This window comes from Otolemur garnettii, unplaced genomic scaffold (genome assembly GCF_000181295.1).
Source record: "Otolemur garnettii isolate 467f Iridium unplaced genomic scaffold, OtoGar3 scaffold00019, whole genome shotgun sequence".
Taxonomy (NCBI): domain Eukaryota; kingdom Metazoa; phylum Chordata; class Mammalia; order Primates; family Galagidae; genus Otolemur; species Otolemur garnettii.
In genome coordinates, this window is record NW_003852414.1 from 8,107,059 (window position 1) to 8,113,650 (window position 6,592).

Genomic DNA, 6,592 nt, shown 5'->3' on the forward strand with positions numbered 1-6,592 from the left:
TTTTGACTACTCCAATGTTTAAAAAAAAACCCATCTGTTTTCTTCTCAAAGCTAATAGTTTTAATTTTACATTTAGGTCTATGACCCACAGACCTATATTTGTTAGGAGGTATGGATAAAGGTTTATTTCCTTCCCGTAATAGCTACCCCACTGTCCCAAGCATCATTTGTGAAAAAGACTATACTTCAGCATAGAATTAATTTGGCACCTATGACAAAAATCAGTTGACAATTTATGATTGGCTGTATTTCTGTGCCATTGATCTCAGTCTACATTAAAGGCAATACCACACGGCCTTGATTACAACTGAAGCTTTTTATTAATTCTGGAAATCAGGTTGTATGAATTGTCTACCATTTTTCTTCTTTTCCAAATTATTTTGGATATCGTAAGTTCTTTGCATTTACATCTTCATTTTACAATCACTTGTCAATTTCTCAAAAATGCCTTCAGTGGTTTTTTGGGTTATGATGAATCTATAGATTAGTTTGGGGAACATCAAATCGTAGCAATTTTAGATCTTCCTGTCCATGACCATGATTTATCTCTCTATTTATGGAGGTCTCCTTTAATTTCTCTCAGGAATATCTTGTGGTTTTTCGGTAGATTCATTTACTCCCGAGTGTTTTAATTTTTAGGACATTGCAGTAATATTAGTTTTAAATTCCTTTTCATTTTTTTTTACTAATATATAAAAATACAATTAATTTTGGTATATATTACATTATGTAACTTATGTTCATTTACTGGTTCTCATATTTCTGTATAGTTTCTTTAGTACTTTTTATCTACATAATTATGTAATAGCTTATAAAGACCATTTTATTTTTCTTTACAATCACTATTTCTCAATTTTCTCCTACTTGCCTTAATACACTGGCTAAATCATTCAATAAAATATTGAATTTTAAAAAGTTGAGAGCAAACATCATTGCCTTGTTCCCAATTTTATAGGGAACACATTCACTGTTTCGACATTAAGTATGATGATTATCAGAAAGTTTTTCAGAGAGGTCTTCTATCAGATTAAGGAAGCTCCTTTCTACTCCCAATTCGCTTATGTTATGTAACAAATGGTCACTGAATTATGTCAAATATTTTCATCCATCTATTAAGATTGCCATATCATTTTTCCTCTTAATGTGTTAATCTGGCAATTTATTTTAAGTTATTTCTTTTACTATTACACCAACCTTGGATTCCTGGGATGTCACACATTTGGTCATGGTATATTATTATTTTTATATATTGTTGTCTGTGACTTGTTAATATTTTTGTCAATGATACCTTTCCCATGATCATGGGGGTTACTGGTTTGCAATTCCCTTTTCTTATAATGTCTTTTCAAGTTTTCTTCTTCTATTTTCTGAAATAGATGATGTATGGTTGATAATACTTCATTTTTTTTTTCCTGGTATGTTTAGTAGAATTCACCAGTAAAATCATCTGGGCCCAGAGTTTTTCTGAAAAGGTTATACACAGAGAGAGACAGACAGACAGACAGAGACAGAAACAGAATCTCACTCTGTTGCCCAAGTTAGAGTGCCATGGTACCAGCCTAGCTCACAGCAACCTCAAACTTCTGCTTCAGCCTCCTGAGTAGCAGAAGTTACAGACACCTGCCATGACACCCAGCTAATCTTCCTATTTCTAGTAGAGATATAGGGTCTGCTTGCTCAGGCTGGTCTTTAACTCCTGGGGATCGTCTTGCCCTGGCCTCCCAGAGTGTTCGGGGTACAGGCATGAACCACCATGCCCAGCCAGGTTATTATAGATATATTTCTCTTTTCAACAGTTTTGGTATGTTTTGTCTTATAAGGAATTACCCATGTCATCTAGGTGGTCAATTGATTATTTATAATTTCCACACTACCATTTACTATCTGTAGTGATGTTCCTATAGCTTTTTTTAATATATATTTTGGAAATAGGGTCTCATTCTTTTGACCCTGCTGGAGTGCAATGGCAACATCATAGCTCACAGCAACCTCAAAACTCCTGGGCTCAAGCAAGCCTCCTGCCTCAGCCTCCTGAGTAGCTTGGGACTATAAGCATGCACCACCACAGCTGGCCAGTTTTTCTATTTTTTGTAAAAGGAGATAAGGTCTTGCTCTCACTCAAGCTGGTCTTGAACTCCCGGACTCAATCGTTCCACCTCAACCTCCCAAAGTGTTAGGATTATACTGCACCTTGCCCCTACAGAATTCTTGATATTAATAATTTATATCTTTTATTTTCTTCCCAAATTGTATAAATTTTATTTAATTTTTTCAAAGAGACATCTTTTGACTTTTTCTGGTTTTCTCTATTATTTCTCTTCACTAATTTATTGATATTTGCTCTTTATTTATTTCTTATTGTTTGCTATCTACTTTGGGTTTAGTTTTCTCTTTCTCTAGCTGTTTACAGCAGTAGCTTTTAAATCATTGATTTTAAATCCTTATTCTCTTCTAGGGAAGCATTTAATGCTATAAATTTCCTTCTATACATGGAAGTGCAACCACAAATATTTATTTACAGATGGCCCCTGGCTTATATTGGTTTAACTTACAATTTTTCAAGTCTACAATGGTGCTAAAGTGATACTCGTTCAATCAAAACTGTACTTTGCATTTTGATCTTTCCCCCAAGCTAGTGGCATGTGCTACAATATTCTCTCATGATAGTTTGCAGTGGCAGCAAGCCACAGCTCCTAGTCAGCCATGGAGTCACAAGAGTAAACAATCCATACTGTATTCTACAGTACATTTTATTCCATACGTTACATGAGGTACTTTCATTTTTAAATAGGCTTTGTGGTGGATGATTTTTTTTTTTTTTAACTGTAGGCTAATATAAATGTTCTAAGCACATTTAAGGCAGGCTGAGCCAAGCTATGATGCTCAGTAAGTTAGGTATATTAAATCCATTTTGAGTTGGAATCTTTTCACCTTTGAATGAGGTTATCACTGGGGATATAACCCCCATTGTAATGCAATAAGCATCTGTATGGGTTTTCATTATCATTCATTTTGAAACAAATTTCTCTTATCATTTCTTCTTTGACCCACAGATCAAACAATGCATTTAATTTATTTTCTCTTTTTCTTTTTTTTTCTTTTTAAACAGAGTCTCACTTTGTCACTCTTGGTAGAGTGTGTAACAGCTCACAGCAACCTCAGACTCTTGGGCTTAAGCGATTCTCTTGCCTCAGCCTTCCAAGTAGCTGGGACTACAGGTGCCCGCCACAATGCCTGGCTATTTTTTGGTTTTAGTTGTCATTGTTGTTAGGCAGGCCTGGGCTGGATTCAAACCTGCCAGCTCCACTGTATGTGTGGTTGGCGCCCTAGCCGCTGAGCTACAGGCACCAAGCCTATTTTCTCATTTTTAAATAACACTCTAACTGGATACAGAATCCAGGGTGAGAAGGTTTTGTTCTTTCAACACTTTAAAGATGTCATTGCACTGTCGGCTTGATGCAATGCTTTCATTAGAACCAGTCTCATTCTTATACTGTTCCTCTTAAATGCCTTTTTTTCTACAGCTGCTTTTAAGATTTTCACTTTATTATTGGTTTTAAGCAATTTGACTATGATTTTTTTTCTAGTTAACCTTCCTTACTATCTTTAAACTGTAGAATCTGTGACTTGATAATTTTCATCACATTTGGAAATATTTCAGCCTTTATTTCTTTGAATGTTGTTCTGCCACATTCTCTCCTCTCCTTCTGGAACTCCATTACAAATATGTTCTTGTTATTTTTAGTTGGCTCATAAAATTGTAATATTCTACAAGATTGCATTATAAATTTGCAATCTTGCAAATTGCATTATAAAATTGCATTAATAAATTTGAATAGTTGACACTTTCTATTGAAATACCCTTTGCTGTCACCCATGTTTTATTGAAAAAATATTCTTTGTATACATAGTAAGATTCTTAATAAGCTTAAGAAAATTTTACTATGGGAAAGTTATTAATTATGCTTTTTGTGTTGAAATGTTTTAATATTTCAGTCCAAATATTTTCATCACTGGAGTCTTTTTTATTTCACTGAGATTATCATTTTAGAGAAATATTTTATAAGACAAAACTAATCAAATAAATGGTCCCTATTTATGAATATAATGAATGTCTTGCCAAACTAAATACAGATAGTACAAAATAATAGGTTTTCTATTTCTTTCTTCTAGTGCAGAACAGAAATTTATACCAAAAAAGGAAGCGCATCAAAAAATTCTTCTCACAAGTTGAGAAATTACACAATTATAGATATTTATATTTATATATATTTCAAATCTAAATCATGTACAGTGTTTGTGTTCTCCTATTTGTTCATTTCCGCTCTTGCTTTTGTAGCGACAATTCTTTATAATAACTTTGTTTTCAATAATTCCAATTTATTAAAGGCTTCAAAACTTACTTTGGTGTTGCCATCACCAAATACTTTGACTAAAGATTCAAAAGTGGTTTTGAACAAATTACAACAAAAATGAATAGAAGTCTCAGTAAGAAAAATGCTCAAATCCATTTTAAGATACAACTGATTTGCAAAGTAATTCTTCAAAATCTCAAGCATTTCTAATATTACTGATTACTGTTAGACAGCCTTAAAGTACATAATGCCATACTGGAATATTTTTTAATTCAACATCACCAAATATTTGTAGTTTGGTTCTCCAGGTATTTTATTAGCTTATATTCCTCTTTCTTTATGTATTCCTCAAATGTAATCTTTCATTATCTGCTCATATTTACAAATGAAGTGCTAGTCTGCTTAATTTAGGTCACTGATAAGTTTCTCATGCAATTGTTAACTATTTCCTGCAGCCAAAACGGTTTTCTCCTGTTGTCCTGGCAAACCACCTATTTTAAATTTTTCCTGGATGTCTTATTTTTGCTGAAGCATTATTATTGATAGTTGAATTAAAATAAGCCTGAATTGGTTTGATATACTTCTGCTTTTTACTCTCAGATTCTACTATGGTCTAATCTAGTAATGGAGACGACACAAGTACACTGAATAAAATTCTCACTTTAACAAGGGATAACTCTGAAAATCACCCACCGATAAACCATCTTTTTTCCCAGATCTTTTATAAGTACTGTGTAATCAACACCTCTCTTTCAATGTCAGTGGGCATAGTGCTTACCGAATGAGATGAAATGTGCTCAGATACAAATGGTTAGGGATAGCTATGTCTTCACTAGATTCCTTATGAGTAAAGCCATACTAGCTGCTTTAATAAATAAGCCTAACACTTTAGTGGCTTAGCACAATAGAAATGTAACAACCATATGGATCTTGCCAGTGAGTGAGTAAGTGAAAAGATAGCTATCTTGCCCATGATGATTCAGGAACCCAAGTTTCTGCCTACTTATGTGCCAAAGTATAAATAGGCTCTTCTGTTTTCTGTATCTAGGTGAGGCAATGGGACAGAGAATTTCTTAAAGGTCTTGGCCTGGAAGTAACACACATCACTTCCACTTATAATCTATAGCTTATTACTGCTTATACTGGTTACCTGGCCACACAAGGAAACAAAGGGGACTAGAAAATGTAACTCTTCATTCATTCATAGATTGGGCAGCCATGTTTCAATTGCAATCCCATGTCATGATGGAAAAGGCAGCACAATTTTTGATTAACAGCAAGCATTCATTGTTTTTGCATTACACTAAAATCCTAGCTGGATCAATTTTTAATGAAAAAAAGTATAATTATACAAACAAAAAAGGGAGAGTGTCTATTATGACCAGAAAACTCAAAACTCAAGAAAGAAAAGCATCATTTAATTCAACTACAAAAAATAAACCATGGCAACTAGCACATGGGTGGCGGGAGAAATTTTGTAACTCCAGTCACAGGAAAAGTGGTCATTTCTTTCATATATGAATGAGTCCTGTCAATCAAGACCAAAACCTCAATAGTCCAATAGGAAAGTTGGCAAAAAAATAAAAGATAATTCCTCCATTCCCCCAAAAAGAAAAGTCAATGATAAGAAGCAATGAAGTCAAAATTAAACCAATATAAGATACCAATGACACAAAACAAATATTTTACCAACACTGTGGGTTAGGCAGTGGCCAATTCACACACTGGTTATGGGTATGCAACTGATACCACTTCTATGGATATTAATTTCTTTCTCATCAGCTCTCAAAATTTTAAAGGACCTATCCTTTGGCCTACAGCATCCACTAGAGAAACAAATATCTCACAGACATAGTTTCTGTATATTGATTAAATAAAAGACATTCATTCACTCAGCACTGTTTAGAAGAGCAAACATTCTATAAACAACCTATGGGTTCCTCAGTAGGATTCTGCCTGAATTTATGTTTCATCCATGCAATGTTAAAGTAGAAAGCAGTTCAAAAGCACAGGATAAATCGATACACACTGATATGGTAAGATCTTCTGCCACAGGAGATGAAAAATGTAATCTGCATAACACAAACTGTACAAAAATTTATAAAAGATGTATTTGCATATAGATTTCATGCATATTAATGCTTAGAAAAGGGTTTGTATGTATAAAGACCCACTGTTTAACACTTCTTTTGAGAAAAGGAATGAGATTTTTAAAAAATAAGGTTAGAGGGTTTTTT